At 40.1% G+C, this 26,159-nt stretch overlaps 2 protein-coding genes and 1 long non-coding RNA gene across 3 annotated transcripts in view; 2 read left to right on the forward strand and 1 right to left on the reverse strand.

Moving 5' to 3' along the window:
- Positions 1 to 26,159, forward strand: part of LOC127962605 (uncharacterized) — a 384,402-nt gene that overhangs the window by 259,137 nt on the left and 99,106 nt on the right. The window lies entirely within an intron of this gene.
- LOC127961552 (obscurin-like) overlaps positions 1 to 26,159 on the forward strand; it is a 233,890-nt gene that overhangs the window by 174,861 nt on the left and 32,870 nt on the right. The gene's annotated exons all lie outside the window — the stretch shown is intronic.
- On the reverse strand, positions 23,312 to 24,895 carry LOC127961575 (uncharacterized). Its single transcript, XR_008154471.1, has 3 exons — positions 24,767 to 24,895; positions 23,811 to 23,845; positions 23,312 to 23,399 (listed from the first exon to the last, which is right to left on the reverse strand). It is a non-coding gene; the product is annotated as an uncharacterized LOC127961575 (long non-coding RNA).

Here is a 26,159-nt window from a genome sequence, read left to right on the forward strand (position 1 = left end):
GTGATGTGTCTCTGTTTGATGAGTCTGAGCGTGATTTCAGATCCTCTTCTGTGTGCCATAACATATGCAGCATTAAAGGGTACATAACATACACAGTTTGACCTAATCTCATAAACCCAGCACTGGTTTGGTATAAAAAAGTCATTATCATGCTGTGCAGGGCCCCACCACCCTTCTTGAATCAGTGTAAATGGTACAACCTGCAGTCTGACTTGAAGCAGTGCATGCCGGTTAGAAATTTTGTCCAACTTGAAACGGCGCGGATGCCACATGACTGTCACATGTGCCATCAAAGTAACGCGAGAGCATTTACAGTTCCAATAATGGCAACAAATTTGAGTTTTTAGAATGGTAAATGCTTTTAAATGTAGTTGCACTGTTGTATTGATTGCCGTGATAAAAGCATATATGCCCCACTGTATTAGTATTTAAATAGTATATGTTTGTTGAACTTTATTCTTGAACATTTGCGCTGCTTATATTGATAATATAAGCACTATGTCAATCAATCAATCACTTTTATTTATGTAGTGCTTTAAACAAAATACATTGCGTCAAAGCACTGAACAACATTCATTTGGAAAACAGTGTCTCAATAATGCAAAATGATAGTTAAAGGCAGTTCATCATTGAATTCAGTGATGTTATCTCTGTTCAGTTTAAGTAGTGTCTGTGCATTTATTTGCAATCAAGTCAACGATATCGCTGTAGATGAAGTGACCCCAACTAAGCAAGCCAGAGGCGACAGCGGCAAGGAACCGAAACTCCATCGGTGACAGAATGGAGAATAAAACCTTGGGAGAAACCAGGCTCAGTTGGGGGGTCAGTTCTCCTCTGACCAGACGAAACCAGTAGTTCAATTCCAGGCTGCAGCAAAGTCAGATTGTGGAGAAGAATCATCTGTTTCCTGTGGTCTTGTCCTGGTGGTCCTCTGAGACAAGGTCTTTACAGGGGATCTGTATCTGGGCTCTAGTTGTCCTGGTCTCCGCTGTCTTTCTGGGCAGTAGAGGTCCTTTCTAATTAACTAATTAATGTCTAAACTAATTAATGATGTCTCTTAAAGGAGAGCCATCCGGTTGGTTTTAATTCCTCTTTTATAGATCCAGTTATTTAAAAGGACTAGCATGACTATTGTTACTATATTTTATTGTGGTGAATTGCTCTGTGTTCGCTTTGTATTACGTGTATTAAGATTGTTATTTTTCTTTCTTTTTGTTGTAGTTGTCCTACTTCTTGACTTAATGGCGGCTGCAGGGTCTTCTCCAAGGGTCTGACTGGCACTGGTGAGGTGGTGGGGATTTTTCTGTGGTTTCTGCTGATCCATATTTCCTTCTGAGTGACTGCTGTGCTACGTTTGGGTTTGGATTTCAATTAGTGGTTGTATATTTTCACACCGATAGTTATGCCCTGTTGGAGCCCTGTGGCATTTTCTTTCTTAGTTTAATTTGAATGAGGTTTGTTTCAGTGTTTTAGATATTTATTACTTTATGTGAAAGTTTGTATCTGTGACATGTAATATAACTGCTTGCATAAGCGATGAAGCCTACACTACAGCTTGAGGCCAGTTATTAGCCCCCTCTGATTTGGTGTCTGGAGGAAGACTGGGGAGAAGGAAATGCCAAAATGCCTGAAGTCCAGTGTCAAGTACCCACAGTCAGTGATGGTCTGGGGTGACATGTCAGCTGCTGGTGTTGGTCCACTGTGTTTTATCAAGGGCAGGGTCAATGCAGCTAGCTATCAGGAGATTTTGGAGCACTTCATGCTTCCACCTGCTGAAAAGCTTTATGATTTCATTTTTCAGCACGACCTGGCACCTGCTCATAGTGCCAAACCCACTAGTAAATGGTTTACTGACCATGGTATTACTGTGCTCAATTGGCCTGCCAACTCTCCTGACCTGAACCCCATAGAGAATCTGTGGGATATTGTGAAGAGAAAGTTGAGAGACGCAAGACCCAACATTCTGGATGAGCTTAAGGCCGCTATCAAGGCATCCTGGGCCTCCATAACATCTCAGTAGTGCCACAGGCTGATTGCCTCCATGCCACGCCGCATTGAAGCAGTCATTTCTGCAAAAGGATTCCCGACCAAGTATTGAGTGCATAACTGAACATAGTTATTTGAAAGTTGACTTTTTTTGTATTAAAAACACTTTTCTTTTATTGGTCCGATAAAATATGCAAATTTTTTGAGCCAGGCATTTTGGGTTTTCATGAGCCGTATGCCAAAATCATCAGTATTAAAACAACCTGTATTAAAGACCTGAAATATTTCAGTTGGTGGTCAATGAATCTAAAATATATGAAAGTTTAATTTTTATCATTACATTATGGAAAATAATGAACTTTTATCCAATATGCTAATTTTTTGAGAAGGACCTGTATATGTATAAATAACCTCTGACACAGAGAAGAGAGAAAACTCCTCACATGACCGTGAAGTTACAGAACATCTGTTTACTTAAGTAACAAATATAGCTGTCATGCCATAAAATATTTTTAATACGACTGACGTTATATTAAATGTGAATTTACCATTGAAAGTCAATGTGATATAAAAATTGCTGCTAATCTTTCATTGTTCAGAAAGAGAGCAAATAACATTTACATTATCAAAGATCATTTTCACTGACAGTCTAGATTTCAAGAAACTCCCATTAAAATCACTGAAACTGTTAACACTGTGAAATCAATATCATATTTACAGATTCGTACACACATCTGCACTTTGTTGTTCTGACGAGAGAATTAGTCAGAAAGAGGTCTCCAGTCAGCGAGCGAGTGAAGGAAGCAGCGGCATTTTAGTGATGACTCATCTGAATACCTCTGATTGGCCATTGCATTCATAAGCTCAACAGGATCTTGTGTGATTGGTTATAATGCGCAGCGATGTAAAAACACATCTATCTCTGGCTCAGCGCCAGCCAGCCAACACAGATCTGAATATAGCAGCTGATGATATGACTCGCTGAACTTTCTCACGCCGGTGTAATTGTATTAATATTGAGAATATATTAATATTTCAGAGACATTGGGAAAAAAGCTACTTATATGTTATGCATAAAAGTTCTTCATTTTCTTGCACTTGAAACTGTAAAAGAGACTAAATAGAAAGGTAGCTGGAGGACCATGTACAAACCCCCCATTGAAACAAGGTCTGGAGACCTGCAGTGGCGTGTTGTACATGGTATTATAGCTACAAACAGACACAGAGCACATTTTGATCCACTAGCAGGGATAGGTTGTCCCTTCTGTGAACAGAAGGAGACAGTTTTTCATTTGTTTGCTGACTGTAGCAGGTTATTGCCTCTCTTTGAAATTCTTGGAGTTTTCACACTTGAGTTTTATATCATGGACTTAAATATAAACGTAGCAAGAGGGAGATTTATCATTTACTCAATTTTATTTTTGGACAAGCAAAGTTAGCTGTTTGGCTCTCTCGTAAAAGTAAAATAGGTGGTGTGGGACACACTGATTTGTGAGGGTTTGGTGAAGTCAATGTTAAGAATAGAATTTGAATATTATCGACTGAATGAGAATATTGAAGATTTTAAGTGGGCTATAAATAACTGTATTGTTGTGATGTTGTGATGTTGACTGCAATGGCAATTTACAAATTCATGTATAATTATATATGATGATAATGGTTGTTAAAAGGCTTTTATTCCAGATGCAGATATTGAGCGAGAGCTTTCTCATTTTGGAAATCTTGCCAGTGGAATTAGAACGGTTCCACTGGGTTGTAAAAATGCTGCTTTAAAACACGTGTTGTCGTTTAGTCGTCAGGTGTACATGTTTTTAAATGAACCGATGCTTAACATTTCCTTTCGCTGTGTGTTTGAGGGCAAGTCGTACATGATGTACGCGAGCACGGGAGAGATGCGGAGTAATGACCGTTGGACATGTTCGGCTGTCTTGTCCTCATAGAGTTGAGCCTAAGAATGAAGCAGGCCCTAGCAATATTTCAGACAAGACGAAGGAAAATGAAATGCAAAAGAGTAATGTACCAAATGAAGCAGCACTGAATAATGACAAATTTGAAGGAAGGAGTGATAATAAAAGATTTGTTCCCAAATAATGAAAAATATACAGAGGAAGCTTCTGGTAGTAAGATAAAACAGGGGGAAATGAAGAAAGATAATGTTGTGACTGTTGAGAGCAGTGTTGTGGTACAGGGGTCTGAGCAGGGTGATACTGGGGAGAGTTCAGACTCCGTGAATACTGGCCAGACGCAGGATGACACAATCAGTTTGAAAGGTGAAGGTTTGGAAAGAGGAAAGATAGAATCTTTGATTAAGAAGGTGCAATCAGAAATGGTTGATGAGGAAATGGATGAAGATGATGACGACGATGATGATGATGATAATGGTGGTGGGTTGTTTGATTTTTCTCAAAAAAGTTGTGAGCAGGTTTATTCACTAGATTGTAGACTATTTAGAAATAAATTCTTGGATGAAATCTTTGGAAAATCTATTGATGTGAGGAATTATTTTTCTGATCTGAAGAGGTTTGAGACTTCTGTTCGTTATTGGCAGAGGAAGGTTGGAGAAGATGAACTCAGTCAGAGAAAGAGATTTCGTTTAAAAAAGTTTCTTGCAAAACTGTGAATGGATAAAACCCCTATAAAACGTAAATTCAAATAATTGAATCAATGGTTTATACATCACTCAAGATGACTTTACTATATTCTTTATTTCTTCCTGTCTCTATTTTCTACCTCTTTATATGTTCTATGGAGATGATAAAGGTAGCCTCTTTAAATATTGATGGAGGGAGAGACAAGAGCAAGAGAGCTTTGGTGGCTGAATTAATTACAATTAAGAATTTACATTTTTTTGCAAGAAACATATAGATTGTAAAAATGAAGTAGAGAGGTGTAGATGGTGGGAGGGGGAGAGCGTCTTCAGTCGCGGGTCAAATCTGAGTGCTGGAGTAGCTATTCTTTTTTCAAAGAATTAGAACTTTAAAATTGTGTTAACTGAAAAAAAAAAAATAGAAAAGGGTAGAGTTTTGAATGATTGCTGGATAAATAAATGATTTAAAATGTATTTTTATAAATGTTTATGCCCCAAACAATGAATCAGATCGTGTGGGATTGTTTAAAAAGTTGCAGAGTGCATTAAGAAAATGTGATAATGATTCTTGCATAATAATGAGTGAGGATTGGAACAGCACCACAAATTATCTTTTAGACAGGAATAGAGAAGAGCCCCATCCACTGTCTAGTAATGCTCTTCAGAATATTATTAAAGAGTCTTGATTTGATGGATGTGTGGAGAAATATGAATAAGATAATTAGACCGTATACATGGGTTAAAATACTAGACTCTAATGTAACTGGAGCAAGATTAGATAGAATATATATAAGTAAAACAAGTTTGAATAGAGTATCTAATGCTAATGTTTTCCCTAACTGTTTTTCAGATCATCATATTGCAACCATAGATTTTAACATCACTACTTTAGAACGGCCCAGGTATTATTGGCACTTTAATAAAAAAATTACTGCAGGTCAGGTCTTTTTGTGAAACATTTGGTGATTTTTGGAAATTGTGGAAGTTGAATAAAGGTAATTTTGAAACAATGACACAATGGTGGGAGGTGGGGAAAACACAGATAAAGTTTTTTTGTCAACATTTTTCCTACAATACTACTATGTGTGTTAATAAGAAAATTGAGCAGTTGGAGAAAGAAATTATTGGTATAGAAAATTTGATGGATGTAAATGTTTTGGGTGTATCCAATGATTTAAGGAATAAGAAACTTGAGTTAAGAGCTATCTTAGAGGAAAGAGCAAAGGGCACCTTAATTAGAGCAATAATTTATTCTATTCAATTAGATTCAAGTTTATTTGTATAGCACTTTTTACAACACAAATCTTTACAAAGCAACTTTACAGAAAATTATATTTCTACAATATTTAGTAGTAGCTTATGGTGGTGACTGTCAGTTTGTGCAAGTTTGACAGGATTTTTTGAAAAATTAATACAAGACGTAGTCAGCCAGACGATGAACATTATTAATATTATTAATTAATTATTATTATTATATGATGCAGTCACACTTACAGCAATATTTGTTTGTTCTGTTTGTTGATTCAGGGTTAGCATCCTCCCGCTTGTGTAAATCCTAGTTACAGCAGTCCTAGCAAAACATAGAAACAAAATAGAGACATCATTAGCATAGCTGCTTATACTGGCAACCTATAGCCGCTGAGAGGCTAAGCAGCAGGAATAATCCTTGACGCGTTTTGTTCATTGCAAATCCCACAACATTTATTGGCTTGATAACAGACCAAGTAGAAACAAATCGATGTTAAACGGTCAACAGAAAGTGAGCACTCCCCGCTACTCACCCCCTCTCTACTACACCTAACCCAAACAGGAAACGCTACCAGGTATATACACACCGATCCCACGTGACCAAACCACCTGGAAACATACACGCAAAATACAAAATAAAAGACAAGCGTTTTTCTGCACTTACATTCCAGCCCCTGATTATTATACAATAAACCTGTAATAATCACAGACACAATCGAAATATGATCAATATTAACATACATTACATAATTAATTGTTATACATGATTTTCCTTTTTTTTTGTTTTTACAAAAAGGAAATGTGAGAAAATGTATGTGTGAAAATATCCAGATCACTCAAAATGTTCATCATTGTAGCCGCATGAAGCAAAAAGTAAAGTAAAAGTAAAAGTCCAGTCTAAGTCAGTAAGATCAAGTAATTCAATCAAGTCCAAGTCAAAAGGTCAAGTCAAAAGAGTCAGTTGAGAGCTCTCAAATGTCAGTCATAACTAATCTTTAAATTCCTCAGCTTCAAGAAGGCGACAAATTTTTGTGATTGGCCTGGTCAAGCAGGTACTCATAGTCTTAATCTTAACTTGCCGTGTGAATCCTTTTTTGTCATTTATCGTGTGAATAATTTTGCCCATGATCCAGGAACTCATTGGTGCATTTTCATCCATTATCAGTACAACATCTCCCAACTGATAGTTCCTTGTCCTCACCATCCACTTCTGTCGTTCCTGTAACAAAGGTAGATATTCACCAATCCATCTTTTCCAAAATTGGTTGGCTAAATACTGAATTTGACGCCATCTTCGATGGGCATACAAATCTTCCTTCTCAAACAATCCGGGTAGTAATGTAGACTTTATTTTTAGAAGGAGAAGATGATTAGGTGTTAAAGCTTCCATGTCATCAGGATCCAAAGATGATCTAGTTATGGGTCGGTTGTTAAGTATAGACTCTACTTCACACAGGAAAGTATGAAGACCTTCTTCATTTAAACTTTGCCCTCAAAGAATGGAGTTTAGTATTTTCTTTATTGACCTGATGAGCCTTTCCCAGATCCCCCCATGGTGTGAACCGGTAGGAGGATTGAAAGTCCATTTAATCATCTTTTGTAGAAGAACATTGTATATCTGACTGTGGTTCCAATTTTGTATCACCTCTTTTAATTCACGATCGGCCCCAACAAAGTTCGTTCCATTATCTGAACGTATTTCAGCCACTTGTCCTCGTCGAGCAATAAAGCGTCTGATTGCGTGAATGAATGAGTCGGTATCCAATGATGCAACCATCTCAATGTGAACAGCTCTAATGTTCAAGCAGGTGAAAAGGACTCCATAACGCTTTAGAGTGGTTCTCCCTCGCTTTACTTCAAATGGGCCGTAACAATCTAGTCCAACATAAGTAAAGGGTGGTTTGTCTGGGGAGACACGATCCTGAGGCAAATCAGCCATCTGTTGATGACCTGCAATTGCATTGAACCTTTTACACACTACACATTTTGACAGAAATGTTCTTATGGCTACGCTAGCTCCAGGGATCCAATATCGCTGTCGAAGAGCCGCCAACATGAAGTTCCGTCCACTATGTCCCACTTCTTCATGAATTTGTCGCAGGATTAGGTTAGAAATGTGTCGATCTTTTGCCAGTATAATTGGGTGTTTAGAGTGTTCAGAAATCAATGCGTTATCAAGGCGTCCACCAACCTTGATGATATCACACTTAAGAATTGGATTAAGGCTATAAAGAGGACTACTTCGTTTGACTACTCCACACTTACGTAGACTCTTTAGTTCCTCCGGGAATCTCTTTATTTGAGAAAGTCGGATGATTTCCATTTCGGCCTTTTCCAATTCTTCCAACGAAAGGAAGTCCTTACGTACTGTAGGTTCAAACTTCTGCATTTCCTGATTAATAATCATCTCTTGTTGATATGGATCTGTATCAGAGCAGAGAAGAGCATTCTGCAATCGTTTCCTTTCCTTGCCACGGTCCATCAAGATTTGTCTCAAACGAAGGAACCATGCTACGGCTTTCTTTAGTCGAATCCAAGAGGAGAAGTAATCAAAGAGATATGATATAGGGTCAGAATTTTCATTGACTTCTATCATGTTTACCAAAGAACTCCTTTTAATCTCAGGATCATGAGGCAATATCACATCCCTATAGGTGGGGTCCATAGGCCACTCCTCTTGTGATCGAACCAGAAATGTGGGACCAGAAATCCACGACTCATTCTTTAAAAATTAATCCACCTTCACTCCTCTAGACGCCAGATCTGCTGGATTGCTTGACGAATTCACGTACCTCCACTGTTCTACATCAGAAACCTTCAAGATTTCGGACACTCTATTAGACACAAAGCACTTAAATCTTGAGCTGCTATTTCGAAGGTATTTGAGTACTGAAGTACTATCAGTCCAAAAAACGGAGTTCTGAAAAGGCATCTTGAGTTCTTTCATCCAGATCTTGTCAATACGGCTTGCAAGAGTGGCAGCTGTAAGTTCCAGGCGAGGGATTGTAATGGACCTTAATGGTGTAACTCTTGCCTTGCTCACCAGAAGGGTAGAATATGCCTGTTGTTGGTCATTATGGAGCAGCAAATAGGATACCACACCATATCCTTGTTCACTTGCATCTGAAAAATGATGCATTTGAGCAGAAGTTACATCTCCAAACCCGTCAGGCTTCAAACATCTTCTGACCTCAAAACTCTCCAAGTGATGCAGATCATCCAGCCAGTGCATCCAACGCTGAACATACACTGATGGAATATCATTGTCCCATCCAATTCCCTCCCTACACAGATCCTGCAGTATCCTCTTGGCAGACAAAATCACAGGTGACAAGAACCCCAGAGGATCATAGATGGAACTAACCACTGAGAGAATTCCTCTCCTGGTAAGAGGTCTATCCTTTACTACCACTTTGAATTGAAAGGCATCCGATTCAGCACACCATTGCACTCCTAATGCTCTTTCCACTGGCAAAGTGTCACGATCGAAGTCCAAATCCTTTACCTTTTTCTCTCTGTCCTTCTCTGGTAGGACACCCAATACAGCACGGCTGTTGCTCGTCCATTTTGTTAAATGAAATCCACCTTTAGCACACATACTAGTAAGATCCTTGTACAACTGCACAGCATCTGATTCGGAAGGTACGGAAACAAGGCAGTCATCCACATAGAAATTATTGAAGACAACATCCATTGTTTTGGGGTCAAATAGATCCTTTTGATCCATTGCACATTTCCTCAATGCAAAACTCGAGCAACTAGGTGATGATGTAGCCCCGAATAAATGAACCACCATTCTGTATTCCTCCAGACTGCTGTTTACATTACCTTCTGGCCACCACAGAAACCACAAGAGATCACAATCTTCTGGGTGAACTCTGATTTGATGGAACATGGCTTCAATGTCGGCCATCAGGGCAATAGATTCCAGTCTAAATCGTACAAGTACACTCACCAGTGAACTGGTTAAGTCTGGACCTTGTAGAAGCTTGCTATTCAGTGATGTACCCTGATAAGAGGCTCCACAATCGAACACAACCCTAAGCTTGTGTTTTTTGAGATGATATACACCGTGATGGGGTAAATACCACAGACGTCCATCACGTCTCTCCAGTTCAACCGCAGGTACCCTTTCTGCATAACCCTTACGGATCACATCCTCCATAAAGACAGTGTAATCTGCATGAAAGGAAGAATTCACTTTAAACCTTTTTTGAAGAGTTAAAGCACGTTGTTCTGCAATTCTCCTGTTCATAGGCATGGCTACTTCAGCATTTCTGAATGGTAGACCGATGTAATAATGACCATTAATCAAACTTGCGGAATTGGACACAAAATTCATAAACTGCTGATCTTCTTTAGATGTTCCTAACATTTCTTCATGAGCAGTCTCTGGAAAATCGGCCTTAAATTGCTGCTTCCACAACTCTTCCAATTTCATTACTGCAATCCTATTCACAGTCACAGGAAGTTGGTTGGCAGCATCGTCTCCATTTATACCTACTCCTTTAAGTGGTCCATTAACGGTCCATCCGAACATGGTCCTTACGGCATATGGGCCATTATTTTGACTACGTATGACCTCCCAAGGCTCCAATGCTTCTGGAACATTAGCTCCAATCAAAAGCTCAATGCCAGCGTTAATCATAGGTAAACAGATATGACTCAAATAAGGCCAACACTCAAGATCTTTCTGTGAGGTGATGTTTACTGTGGTCACGGGCATGATCTTCTGTGTATACACTTCAGGCAATTCACAGTAGTATTCTTGACTCAAGCCAGAAACCTCCAGGTCTTTCAGAACGTAACTACCAACTGATTTATCTTGACTCATAGTTCTGAGAAGAATATTAACTCTCTTTCCAGGGAGGTTGAGCTTGTTCATCAAACTTTCCGTACAAAAAGAAGCGGAACTCCCAGAATCGAGAAAAGCATACGTCATCACCACGCCATTTCCCTTTTTTGATTTAACACACACTGGAACGATAGGTAACGCACAGTTGTCATTACCAGCCCCAGTAAGACCACTAGTTTGGAGAGAGACCATAGCACTAGCAACCGCTGACTTGAATTTGTCTTTCTTCTTGCTCAAAGTGTCTACCTTCTCATGAGGATAAATGTGAAGAAGACTAGGATGTTTAAGACTACATACATTACAGATACTTCTCTTTTTGCAGTCCCTGCTGAGGTGTCCTGTATGCAAGCAGCCAAAGCAGATTCCTCTCATCATCAGAAAGTTCATTTTTTCTCTGTGACTTTTTCTGGTAAGTTTATTACAGACATCCAGCATGTGTTTACCGCTACAGAAGAGACAGATTCTGTTGGTTGACATCTTAAGGTGTTCTTTTATTTCAGGCATAGCAGTGATAGTGTTTGCAAAACTGCTTCTAGTTTTTGGCTGACTTACTTTGATGTTCATCTTCCTACCTCCAACAGGTGACACATCCTGAATATTACCAAACACAGGGTCAGATAGAATTTTTACTTGTTTCTCGATCAAGGTGGTTTGATTGTGGCGTCGCTCTTTTAACTCATATGCAACGACTCTCCATCTGTCTTTGAGTTTATAAGAAGCTTTGAGAGGATAATTTGCATGTTAGTGGTGAGATTCAGCTCATTCATATAGTGAATGTTTTGCATAGCGTTGCAACAACTCCTTAGAAAAAAAGACCATACTCTTGCAGAGACTTTGCATCTTCTGATTTTATAGCTTTCCATGAAAGAGCCTTTTCCATATATTATGAAGCTATTTTTACTTCGTTGCCAAAGTTTTCCTTAAGCAATGCCTTAGCCTTTAAATAACCTTGTGAAGGGGTCATGAGCTGGCAACTTCTAACAAGCTCTTTCGGCTGTCCTCGTGTGTATTGTTCCAGGAAGTGAAGACAGTCTCCTGGGTTGTCTGCCTTCTTTTCCACCACTTCCTCAAATGTACGCATAAACTCATGAAAGCGCAATGGATCTCCATCAAAGGACTGTATTTCTCTGGGTGGAAGTGAAGACAAGTTATGCTGTTTAACTAATAAAGTAGCTATTTCATTCTGCTTACCCATAAGCTGAACCATGCTTGCATGGCTCGCATCATTATGAAAACTTAACCTTGGCCCGTGAGCATATTCAATATTCTGATTATCCAATGATGACATGTTAGGCAATGTAGATTGTGAAGGTTTCATTTTAGATCTTGTTGATGGTTGTTGTCCTGACTGAGATAGAGAATAATTTGAAATCCTTTGTGGGTAATTGACATGTGTTGTATGCATTACAGGCATGGACTCTGATGCCACTGGCATACTAGCTGAAGGAGAATAATTTGAAATCCTTTGTGGGTAATTGACGTGTTGTATGCATTACAGGCATGGACTCTGATGCCACTGGCATACTAGCTGAAGGAACAAATGGTTCTGCCATCGCATGAAGGGGTTTAACCACAATCCTATCAACGGATGAATGAGATGCAGAATGAACGTCTTGATACACCTTTACTTTTGCCATTGACTCTGCTAATTTAGTTTCCAGTTCCAGTTTTTCCCTCCTTCTCCTCAACAGTTCTTCCTGTTCCTCTAAATCATGTTTCCTTTGCAGCATTTGTTGGGAAGCCAATAAAGCAGCCAGTTCTGCCTCAGCCTTAAGACGAATGGAGGATCGGCTTGATCGAGACCCATGTGATGTCGCTACCGAAGATCTTTTACGGCTTATATTTGAAGCACTATCCGTTGGTTGAATTTCATTTTCAAAGTTCCCAGAATCCATTCCTGCTTGTACATGAGAGGGCTGAGTCGTGGACAACAGAGGGTGAAATATCAGATCCACAAACTCCTTGAGATGTTGCATATATGGCTTCCCCAACCACAGGCTCACAGATATTAGAAAGATCAGTGCAAGGATTCAATTTCCCAGTTTCAGTCGTCCATTGTTGAATGTCATCCACAAAGCCATTATAATGTTTCAAAATGGAGTCAAACCATTCATTTTGTTTATTTTGCTCCTCAAAAGGTAGTAGAGGCAACACTCTTTTATGTAACACAGATGCATCATCCATCAGCAATTGTATCGTTTTCAACATTGAACACACTTGAGACGCATTGTCATCACATATCATCAGCTCTTTCATTGACCCAATCAAATTCTTCACTTTATTCACTTTACTCTTGCGATCCCTTTGCAAGGCTTCAATTTCGGCCACCAAGGCCTTTGCCGTGGGTTTACGCTCTCGTTTGCTGCCGTCAACAGCGTGCTCCATATCCTCAGAATTCATTCTCCAACACTACGGACAATGTGAGCTCCGTTTCAAACAGCGTGCTCACAGAACCAAACAATGAATGAACGTAGCGAGGCGGCACGCGAGAGCCCATAAACATGCAAGAGCAACACAAAGTTCGTTCAATCCAATGCCAATCCAATGCCAATCCAACTTCAATCCAATGTAACAACTACGACAGCGTTTTCCACAACAGCAATACAGCGCAATCCATTTTAACTGCTGACATACCTCGTTTGCCGTTTGTATGTGCGTCGTGTCCGTCGATCCATTTCACGGTGCACGTCCGCCACAACACGCTGTATGCAGAAACAGTCGTTTCCAAGTTGCGTCCATAATCCAAGAGTTGTGTAGCTTTTCTGTTGACTAAATATAGCGGCAACCTATAGCTGCTGAGAGGCTAGGCAGCAGGAATAATCCTTGACGCGTTTTGTTCATTGCAAATCCCACAACATTTATTGGCTTGATAACAGACCAAGTAGAAACAAATCGATGTTAAACGGTCAACAGAAAGTGAGCACTCCCCGCTACTCACCCCCTCTCTACTACACCTAACCCAAACAGGAAACGCTACCAGGTATATACACACCGATCCCAAGTGACCAAACCACCTGGAAACATACACGCAAAATACAAAATAAAAGACAAGCGTTTTTCTGCACTTACACTGCTGATCCAACAAAGTAAAATTAGTTTAACCCAAGCTAATGAATAAGAATGCACATTTGATCAGATGCAACTACACTCACAATTTAAGATGTAATAATTTTATACATTATTTGAATGCTTGGTGAAAGAGATGCGTTTTTAATCTACATTTAAACAGAGTGAGTGTGTCTGAACCCCGAACATTATCAGGAAGGCTATTCCAGAGTTTGGGAGCCAAATGTGAGAAAGCTCTACCTCCTTTAGTGGACTTTGCTATACTAGGAACTACCAAAAGTCCAGCGTTTTGTGACCTTAGGGAGCGTGATGGATTGTAGCATGGTAGAAGGCTAGAGCAGTGTACACACACACACACACTGTGAACACACACCCGGAGCAGTGGGCAGCCATTTATGCTGGGGGGTTCGATGTCTTGCTCAAGGGCACCCAAGTCATGGTATTGAAGGTGGAGAGAGAACTGTACATGCACTCCCCCACCCACAATTCCTGCCAGCCCGGGACTCGAACTCACAACCTTTCGATAGGGGGTGTGACTCTCTAACCATTAGGCCACGACTTCCCTGAATACGTTCCCACAATGAGCAAATGTGCATTCTTATTAATTAGCTTGGGTCAAACTAATTAATTTTACTTTGTTGGATCAGCAGCTATGCTAATGATGTCTCTATGTATGCGTTTACTCCAGTATCTTTGATCCCGGGAGTCCTAACCAGAGTTCGCCAACAAAGGTCTTTCCTCTTGCTGATAGCGCCATGTTGGCCGAACAGAGTATGGTTCTTGGAGATAATATCTCTCATCGACGGCTCGCCATGGGTGATTCCAGAGAGGATGGACCTTCTGTCTCAGGCAGGGGGCATGATATTCAATCCCAGGCCTGACCTGTGGAATATTCACATTTGGCCACTGAGGGGTACCAACTGAGGAAAACAGGGCTGTCACCGGAGGTTATTGATATCATTCTTAGTACTAGGGCTCCCTCCACCAGACTATTGTTTGAATTATGCCGGTAAATGGGGTTTAATTTCAATGGACTTAGCTATAGTTCTCGAGGGTCTGGTTGAAACCCACTTTGAACCTTTAGAGTCAGCGTCTGATGAACTTCTGACTTTGAAAATGGTTTTTCTCATTGCAATAACTTCTTTGAAGAGAATTGGGGATATGCAGACTCTGTCTGTCTCACCATCATGCTTAGACTTTGCAAGTCCGTGCTCTTCAGGCTTACGTCCACCGCACAAGCCAGTGGCATAAGTCAGAGCAGCTGTTCATCTGTAATGGTGGTGGTAACAGAGGAGCAGCTGCCACCAGGCAGAGCATGTCTCACTGGATCAGGGATGCTATTGCTTTGGTTTATGAGGAGCGCGGTCAAGCTTCGCCTATAGGTCTTAGAGCTCACTCCACAAGGGGGGTCACTTTCTCTAGTGCTTTAACAAGGGGTGCCCCCTTACCACAGGTTTGTGATGCAGCAGGTTGGTCCTCTCCGCACACATTCATAAGATTTTATAGATTGGATGTCCATGCTACTCCGGGCTCTCATGTCCTTGAGTGAACATCACAAGCTAATGTATGAGGCCTTCTTGTGGTTTGATAGCACACCTGCACAACCTTAGAGATCCAGACATTTTTAAGTATGGCAGTGTGGGTATTCTCATTCCCAATGCGCTGAGCAGCTCAGCATCGACTGAAGCTTTCGAAAGGGAACGTTCCCGGTTACTTAACTGTAACCTTGTTCCCTGAGAAAGCGGAACGAGATGCTGCGCTGAATTGGCGTACTGAATATGTCCCAGGACTGCTCTTCAGACAAAATATTCTGTTGATGCACCTGTGGCGTATCTATTTATAGCCCCGTGTTGCGGGTGCACACCCCAAAAACGTCATCAACAGAGGCTATATCACCACCGGGTCAATCCTATCAACGTGTTACACACATTATTCACAGCTGGTCAGGAATAAGACGTTTCCCAATGCGCTGAGCAGCACAGCATCTCTTTTCCGCTTTCTCAGGAAACAAGGTTACAGTTAAGTAACCAGGAACATTCCCTTTCAAGGAAACTTTGAACTGCGTCCTCTAGGGGGTGTTATGTGGAACACCTCTTCGTGCCCTGTGTATGAACCATACATTGAAAAAACACCAACTTGTTGGCCGGCGACAGCCTCTGACGTCACTACCGGGAGAACACGTCATTCTCTTTGTCTTCTATAGATCACCTGTGCATGCAGAAACCCAACTGTACAAATTAATTTATATATTTACAACCCAGTCCTGAACCTGGAAATCCATGTTCTGCAGAGTTCAGCCTCAACACACTTGCTTGGACATTTGTATAGATCCGACGACCTTGTGTAACGGACGTGAACAAACACACTCACACGTGGGTTTCCTTGTGCTTGCCTTTATCTTTTGGAAATAAAATGGCACAAATCACTTTGGCTGAAGATAAACTACTGCAGACAGTCTTCACAGCAGCGATACTCAAATCTGCTGGAGTACGGCAAGACTTGTATGATTCATATTAAACATACTATAACAGTATACATGAGACTGAAACAATATCCCTGTAATTAATAATACAGTGTACTCATACAGGACAATAATTCGATAACAGGAAAACACCAATTGTTAACATTTATAACTAAATCACGGAAGCAACATACCTTTTGGAAATAAAATGGCACAAATCACTTTGGCTGAAGATAAACTACTGCAGACATTCAAGACTAGAAAAATAGAAATTACACATTCACTCAACTCATAATACAAATAATTGTCAATGCTGAGACATAGACAATAACCATTCTAATTGAACTTGTCCACACTGGTGTGACGCATGTGGAAATTCAGTACATATTATAACAACCTCAACAATCCTGTTAAAGCATTGAATGGATTCAATATACGTTCAAATACATGTATGAAAGATATTGCAGTCGAAAAGATCCACTTAAAACATATCATTATTACAATTAATCTGTTAATGAGTTCGAGCGTGAAAAATCATACATACCCACAGCAGCGACACTCAAATCTGCTGGAGTACGGCAAGAGAAGAGCGACAAAATACACTGTCTGCAGTACCATTAATAGCCACAGGAGGGGAGCATTTGAACACCAATGAATTTAACCAAATGCTTATTTTATGAAATTCACACATCAAAACTCTTAAATTAAGTACTCTTTTTAACCTTGTTACACTTGCTTAGCTTAGGTGTGTTCATTTGGAAAGCTAAACTTTGCAGGACACTGGCCCTCCAGGAGCAGGACTGAGAGCCCTGATGTTAGCTCATTACATTCAGTGCATGTGATTTATCAACACCTAGTACTTCTTACAATATAGTAAAGTTCATGAAAAATAAAAGTTCCAGATGGATAAACATTACATATGGAAACCAGTGTGGATAAACTATATCTTAAAATAAATTTGGAGGTAGTTTGAAAAGCCAGAATGGGAAGTTTTAATAGTTGTAAAGCTTGAAGTGTGAAGTTTATTTTATTAATGTAAAAGTAGACTGGATTTTTTTATCCTGTCACCCCCTCTAGTGGACATTAAGTATTAAGGCCTTCATTACTCAGATAACAAAGTCACTATGAATTTTTGGAAAGGTAAGTTTGACCAGTAATTATTAATAATAATTATTAATACATAATTTAAAGGGGTCACTTGCAAGTCACAGCAGGACGATATCTGTGCCCAGCAACATTTGATTCAATTATTATGCTAATTAACAGTGAGTGGTGGTTTCAGACATTACTCTTAAAAGACTCTTATTCTGCAGGAAATAATGAAAAGGCCATGCTGAAGGCGGATCAGTTCGACCAATCAGATTAAAGGAATGTTTCAGCACCGCCCACAAGTGCAAATGAAATATTGAAGCCATAAACCGATTTGTAAACCCCAAACAAAAATGAGAAATCAAGCCAAAATCCAATTTTTCCATTTGGTAAACTAAATGGAAAAAAAAATGATCCATTTTCCCTTTCTTGGTAATTCATGAGTAGGCATATGGTTTACAAACTGAAGGGACGGATTGAAAAATCGTCGGTACGGATTGTATTTTGTTTCTCCTACAGTTGACCTCCCGGGCTCCGTAAAATTCACATCAGTTCCAATCTCAGTTTATTTAAAAAAAAAACTCTTCAAAATAAAATGATGTGAATACATCCACATATAGCAAAATGTCACAGTATTTAAAAAGCAAAAACACGTAAAGAAGAAAAACAGGAAATGTCATCAGAATGTGTGAGAATTCACAGCTATCAGTCTAAACTGGCTTCAGAGATGACCGCACTGTGGCTTGAACAAGTGTGGGAAAACTAACGAGTTCTCACACTCTGTAGTCATGCGTTCTATGGAATTACATTTGGTTAAATAATAATGAACTAAACTTTATAAAACTGAACTTAACTTTTTCAGAAACTATCAAAAATATGCCATAACAAAAGAAGAAAAACACAATGAAAATTAAAACTCAGTTGCACAAATTTAACAGGCTCTTCAAATATGCTTCATTCTTCGTTAATATTTTTCAAAGATTCGTTTTCACTAATCGTGGATAATACATATTTCGCTTATGCGTTGCAGTTTTTCGTTTGGTGTTTTGACACAAACTTCTCGTGGGGGCGGCTTAACAGTGATCTACTCTGATTGGATAGTGAGCTTTTGATGGACATGTGCTCTCTGACCAGGAAGTACAGACGTCACTCAGTGGCCCGCAGTGGAGAGTGCAAACCAGTGAAGTGAACAAACTGTGCGGTTAAAAGATTTTTAGTGCAAAAAAAAAAAACTTATTCAGTATGATTAAAGTCACAAAGGGCTCAAGAGCAGTTTTTTTATTAATCTGACTGATGAGGTAGAAGAATGACATAAGTTCCATGCTGAATGAGGTAGTGAGCAGACCAATGCTGCACAAAGTGACTGGCCATAGTTCAGTGGTGCCTGGGGCAGAAGAGGGATGGTGGGGCAAGTTCGGGAGTGAGTTCAGCTTCCTGACAGCCTGATGGATGAAGCTGTCCTTCAGTCTTTTGGTCCTGGCCTGGAGACTCTGCAGTCTCCTCCCTGGTGGCAACAGACTGGAGAAGCTGTGTGACAGGTGGGTGGAATCACCTGCAATGCAGAGGGCTTTGTAGGTGAGACGGGTTCCACAAATGTCTTGGAGGGAGGGGAGAGAGACACCAATGATCTTCTTAGCTGCTCTTACTATGCATTGCAGTCTTTCGGCAGGAAGCGTTGCAGGCACCATACCACACAGTGATGCAGCTTGTCAGGATGCTCTCGATGGTGCCTCTGTAGAAGGTGTTCATGATGGGGGGGTAGGGTTTGCAGAGGAAGTAGAGACACTGCTGTGATTTCTTGGCCAGTGATGTGGTGTTGTCAGTACAGGAGAGGTCCTCTCTGATGTGCACACCCAGGAACTTAGTGCTGCTCACTCTCTCCACAGTCGCACCATTGATGGTCAGAGGAACATGCTGAGTGTGCGCTCTCCTGAAGTCCACAACAGTCTCCTTCATCTTCTCCACATTAAGAGAGAGATTGTTGTCACTGCAAGTGCAACAGGACAGTAGTCATTGAAGCAGCATGGAGATGGCTTCTTCAGGATTGGAATAATGGTGGTAGTTTTAAAACATGTGGGAACAACAGCCTGACTAAGTGAGATGTTGAAAATGTGAAGGTATCAGTGAGTTCTGCTGCACAGTCTCTCAGTACACACCCAGGGATGCTGTCAGGACCTGGAGATTTGCGTGCATTGATCTTGTTGAAGGATCTCCTCATGCTGTCTGGGGTCAGGGTCATCACCTGGTCACCGGGAGGAGGTGGAGTCTTCTGTGCAGTGGTGCTGTTTTGTTGCTCAAAGCGAGTGAAGAAGGTGTTCAGCTCATTCAACAGAGAGATGTTGCTGTCACAGGTCCGTGGTGGGGGCTTGTAGTCCATAATGGTCTGTATTCCCTGCCACAGGCTCTGAGTGTCTCTGCTGTCACTGAATTGATGGGCTATCCTCCTGGAGTGCTGTCTCTTAGCCTCTCTGGTGCCGCGGGACAGGTTGGCCTTGGCTGTTCTCAGACCCACCTCATCTCCAGCTCTGAATGCAGCGTTCCGTGTCTTCAGGAGTCTATAGACCTCCCCTGTAATCCACGGCTTCTGGTTGGCCCAGACAGTGATGGTTTTTGTGACTGTTACATCGTCAATACACTTGTTGATGTAGGCAATGACAGTCTCTGAGTACTCCTGGAGGTCATTGGTGTTATTGTATGTGGCAACCTGCTTAAACATATTCCAGTCAGTTTTGTCAAAGCAGTCTTGAAGAGCCTCTGACGTTCCTTCCGGCCACACATTAATCTGTTTTGAAACTAGTTTGGTGACCTTGATGAGTGGTCTATATGAAGGCAGTTGATGTTGTTCGGGGGAATGTAGCAGTATGGCAGTATATTCCCTCGGCAGATAAAACAGTTGGCACTTAATAATCATAAACTCCAACAGGGGTGAGCAGTGTTTTGGGGAAGTCGTGGCCTAATGGTTAGAGGGTTGGACTCCCAATCGAAGGGTTGTGGGTTCTAGTCTCGGGCCGGACGGAATTGTGGGTGGGGGGAGTGCATGTACAGTTCTCTCTCCACCTTCAATACCACGACTTAGGTGCCCTTGAGCAAGGCATCGAACCCCCAACTGCTCCCCGGGCGCCGCAGCATAAATGGCTGCCCACTGCTCCGGGTGTGTGCTCACAGTGTGTGTGTGTGTGTGTTCACTGCTCTGTGTGTGTGCATTTCGGATGGGTTAAATGCAGAGCAAAAATTCTGAGTATGGGTCACCATACTTGGCTGAATGTCACTTCACTTGTTGTACTTGAGCCTCCCGTGATGTCCACTAGTGGTCACTGTTTGCAGATCACAACAGCATCGCGCCATCACGCATCATTGATGTAAACACAAAGCCCGCTGCCGAGAGCTCTGTCCGCTCGAAGGCACTTCAGCTGGTCAAGCTGAATAGTGCCGTCTGGAACGCTGTTGCTGAGCCATGTTTATGTGAACACAAAAACACAACAGTCTCTTACAATCCTCTGAGTTGAACGTAGCAATTGGATGTAGTCCAGTTTATTGTCCTAAGAGCGTACGTAAGCCAGTATGATGGTGGGGATAGATGGCTTGTGTGGGTTAGCCATTAGCCTAACCCATATACCTCCGCGCTTACCCCTCTTCTGCTTCCTCTCACGCCGCTTGTGGTGCCTCCGCTGTGGGCGAGATGCAGCAGTGGGGTTCGGTAATGGTGTAGGCCTCCGGAGCAGATCAAGATCCCGCAGCTGTTCCTCGTGCGCAGTGTTTTACTCAAGAAAATCCAGTTCTGCCGGCATCCAGCAGAAACTCATGACTGTATGTGCGCTTAAAGACAGGTAGACGCGATGATGATGTACAAAAACACTGTGACTAAAAAAAAACACAGTTCTGTTGGGATAGAGAGAAGCCGCTGCGTGTGGACGTGCCACCATTATAGTACTTAAGCATTCTCGTGAGACCAGCATTCTTTAGTTTCAATGGGGGTTCGCTGTATTTAGTGGCGAAAACTCAATGTCACGGGTATTTATTTCTAACGTTGTTACATTAGCTATGTGAGTGTGCGGTTGTTTCAGATGCACGGTCAGTTGGTGAGATCAGAGGAAGTTAATACCCACAGGATGAGCTGATGGTGTTAAAAAGAAGAGCTTTAATTATAGATTGAAGAGAAAGACTGTCAGAAACAGAAAATGGCTGATAAGCGTCACATGTGTCTGCTGGGACGGATCATTCTCTGTGCACTTCTCACAGGTAAAGACATCTGTTTATGATCTATAAGATATATGTGTGTGATGTGGATAACCATCTGTCCAAAAAATTTTGTTTAATTACTCTTACATAGTGTCTGGAGTTTGAATATGCACAATTTTATTTTTATGAAATTCATTAAGTCATTAAGTTGTTATCTCAGGGTCAGTGTTGGGGAGTAACTAGTTACATGTAACGGCGTTACGTAATTTAATTACAAAATTAATGTAACTGTAATTAGTTACAGTTACTAAGAAAAAATGAGTAATTAAATTACAGTTACTTATGAATTTTTTAACGATTACAAAGGGGATTACATTTGAATATTCCCAGCCGGCATTTCAACGTTGATTCAACGTTGAAACAACGTCAGGTACCATGGTTGAAACAACGTTGAATAACCTTTCGATTTTGCAAATTGGATCAACGTTGAAATCACGACGTTGATTCACCGTTGAAATCGTTACGTTGATGTATGGTTGAAATCACGACGCTGATTCACCGTTGAAATCCCGACGTTGAATAACCTTTCGATTTTGCAAATTGGATCAACGTTGAAATCACGACGTGGATTCACCGTTGAAATCACGACGCTGTTTCACCGTCTTACCTGCATGACGGGTGAATTAGGGTCGTGCTGCAGACCTGGGATGAAAGCTGAATGAGGTGTTGATTTTGAAAAGTTAATCAGCGTTGATAACACGACGTGGTTTCCCCGTCGTACCTTGCACTGTGTATAAATACACCTAGATCCTAGTGGGCATTTAGATCAACACGGTACATGCAAGGCTAAAAATCTAATGACTGGCAGCAATGGCTTTACAAACAACTTCAATAAACTACCACATGCTCAAAATTGTCAAACAGCAGTTTAATTTTGGAAACATACTGTTTAAAACAGATGAAAATAATCCCACACTTTATTATGCAGAGTATGCATGGAGGTAATGCTAAAAACAGGTAGTAGAACAATCCAAATACAATAATATTTAAAGGTTTTTGTGAAATAATTTGGCACATAAATGCATATTTTTTTGCAGCACTTACAAGACAAACCCTTGTACCTTTATGACTGAAACCAGTGGATCTTTTATTTTGGTGGAAACCTACAGTTTCTGTCAAAAACGTGTTTTAGTAATGTGTCTCATTACAAGAGTTGTGTACATTTGTGCAGTGAAAATGTGTTGAACAGTTCGAGAAGGGAACCTTCCACCAGTTGATTTCTAATGGGAACCCCCCCCCGGACTGTGTCTTCTTTACCATGGGGAATGCAGAATGAGCTTTCTACCGCAGGGCACTCTAAAATGTTAGAACCAGCAGCCTTAGTGTATACAGTGTGGTTGTGCTTCGGGTGATCCTTGAAAGTGTCCCAGCGCTAGGTCCTTTCTGACGCCGTCCCCTCCACTCTCTCCCACTTGTGCACTTTCTGTACCGTCCTGTATAAACATTTACATTTAATCATTTAACAGACGCTTTTATCCAAAGCGACTTACAAATGAGAACAACAGAAGCAGTCAGGTGTACAAGCGAACAACAACAGTATACAAGTGCTATGACAAGTCTCAGTCTAGTACAGAACGCATAGCCAGGTTTTTTTTTTATATATATATATATATATATATATATATATATATATATATATATATAAAAGACAAGAAAAGAAGGAAAAGTGCTAGCATTAGTTGGTTAAGTTCTGGTGAAAAAGATGAGTCTTAAGATGTTTCTTGAAAATGAGTCAAGACTCAGTTCGGATTGAGATTGGGAGGTGATTCCACCAGCTGGACACAGTCCAGGAAAAGGTCCTTTAGAGTGATTATGAACCTCTTTGGGATGGCACCACAAGGCGTCGTTCACTTGCAGAGTGCAAACTTCTGGAGGGCACATAAGATTTAACCAGTGAGTTAAGGTATGTTCACAATGTTTGACAATAACTTTGATATTGTGAAATATATTTAACTGAAAACTGAATGCAAAATAAATCACACAATATTTTCACTTTACAGTTCAGTAACAGTGAGGTTGGAAACAAAGTGGACAACACTATTCATTAAACACTTATTTAATGTATTCAGATGAAAATGTACAATATTAACAAATTATTCACAAGCAGTGTTTTCAGATCCCCCAGTTACACTGTTTTAATCAGAACACTAACATTACAGTGTAGTAAAACAAGTCAAATCAAATTCAGTACATTTTTATTAAACTAAGCACAATCACAAAAGGTCAAAGCATCTCTAGCAGAAGTGACAGTGCAATGTAGCAGAAGAACAATTTCTTACCAATGTTTCAAGAACAAGCTGGATCCTCGATGACTCTACAAGGGGAAAGAAGAAATGGTTTACTGAAAAGTTCTTAAAAAGCAGGATTTCATATTATACCATTTCTTTAAACCACTGGTTCTCAAACTTTTTATACCAAGTACCACTTCAGAAAATATTTGTTATTAAATATTAAGTTGCACCATAATGACCAACATTACATTTCAGCAGCGTAGTAGACCAAACTATTCAGCTACAGGTCTACAGTTAAAAAATGAGGCAGTTTTATTCTAATAAGAATATTAATTGTTGTCAGACACTTTACCATGGGAAATACAGTTTGAACATTAACACTACAACTGTGCTTACATACACAGGTAAATGAAAAAAAAAAGTTTAAATTAAAATGTAATTTTAAATGTAATTATGTAACAAAAGTTACAAAACTGTACTGTACTTTAACTGTAACATACTTAAATGTGCAAAAAAAAAACTTACTCAAAGATTAAGTTTAAATATATTAACATTAATTAGTTTAATTTAGTGATTCACCTGCATAACAACTAGAGGGGGCCTGACACTTTGAGAACCATGGCTTTAAACAATCCTTTTTTTTTTCATTTTCATTAATTCATTAAAATTATATTATTTAAATACCGACATTTGCACTTATATGTTGCAGAAAACACTTTGAAACTATTATAAGAATACAAACATATATAACACACCTAATGCATGGGATTCATATCAGGAAAATATGGGAAAATCTCTAAAAGACAGACATTAACACATAACTCACCAGCAACACATTAGGTGAGCATCTAACTTGATCATCTGTGATAAAGCAATGCAAAAATAGACACACGGGTATTTATTTATCTGCAGGTTACATGTCCTTTAAACTACCCATTTGTAAACTCTGGTAATACTTTACTATTTTCAAAAGATAATAAAGATAAAGTTAGCGATTTTCTTACCTCATTTTGCCAGGATGTTTTCAGGACCTCGCAGAACACCTGACCCTTCTTGTGTTCACAGTTTTTGTTCTCCATTGACATGTCACGACTCAAATTCGCTCAAAATAAATAAAAAATGTACAGGCAAATATAAAATAATTCGGGACCAACCGAGCAGTCAGTTATAACGAGCAGCAGCTCACAGTTATCCGCCTCACTCACATAAAGACGACAATAACGGTCATATTTTTAAATGTAGAAAAGCGCGAACCGATTCATTGTCCAGTTTCCTGAATGACAGCCAGATTAACCAATCATGATAGAAGTAATAAAATAAAACTACCAATGGGAGTTGTTTCAGTGTGATAAAGCAGCGAAGTGTATCGTTTTATTGTTGTTAATGATGATAATATTTAACATATACCTTTAGATTTTAGAATAGGTATCATGACTAAAATATTTTTAAATGCTATTAAAATAATAATTAATTTAAATAATTTAATATAAATAATTTAAAAGCTTGTTAACCTTTTTCTACCATTTAGCATTAAACATTTTTCAAGTTGGTCATGTGCTGGAAGTTTTTCAACAGTTCATCTTTAAACGTTGAATCAACGTTGTTTCAACGTTGAAACCACAACTGACCTTATTTCAACCATATTTCAACATTGAAAGTTGGTCATGTGATGGATGTTTTTAAACCATTCAGCTTTAAACGTTGAATCAACGTTGTTTCAACGTTGAAACCACAACTGACCTTATTTCAACCATATTTCAACGTTGAAGGTCGGTCATGTGCCGGCTGGGTTTACACACATCCACATACAGATTTAACTGATTTCTTTCCCAAATTGCACTGACTATTCTGAGACATACCGCCCTAATAATTTCCGGGATGCGGAAACACAGTCTGGTTCGTAGAATCCAGTCAGAAAAATGGAATGCCTAACGCGGACAGAATATGCCACATTTTGGATGACTAAATCAAAAGTAGGTCAGTACACTTGAATCAAAACATGATATGGACTAGTGTCTGTGAATATCAAGCCCCCAAAATGCAATATATGACTCCTGCACGTTCTGCGTGTCAGTTGAAATCACGCGCGGACTGGACACCGGGTGAACCGGGACAATTCCCGGTGGCCTGCCAGCTTCCTCAGTCTTCCTCAACTTGTCCCAATATTTTAATATCATTATTGTATAATTGCCTGCCGAATGTACTAAAGCGATCATTTGCGAATCCGCCATTTGATAATTAAATCTCTAATAAATCTGTTAGACGTGACTCGCGCGCTCTCCGCGCCTTCGCGCCTCGGCCAAACGGTTTGGATCAGACTCCAAGTAATCTATGCGAAAGAGAGATAAAAGAGTGGACTGTGGAAGTGCACAGCTGGAGCAGAGAAGCAGAACTACT

Source organism: Carassius gibelio, chromosome B7, assembly GCF_023724105.1.
Source record: "Carassius gibelio isolate Cgi1373 ecotype wild population from Czech Republic chromosome B7, carGib1.2-hapl.c, whole genome shotgun sequence".
Taxonomy (NCBI): domain Eukaryota; kingdom Metazoa; phylum Chordata; class Actinopteri; order Cypriniformes; family Cyprinidae; genus Carassius; species Carassius gibelio.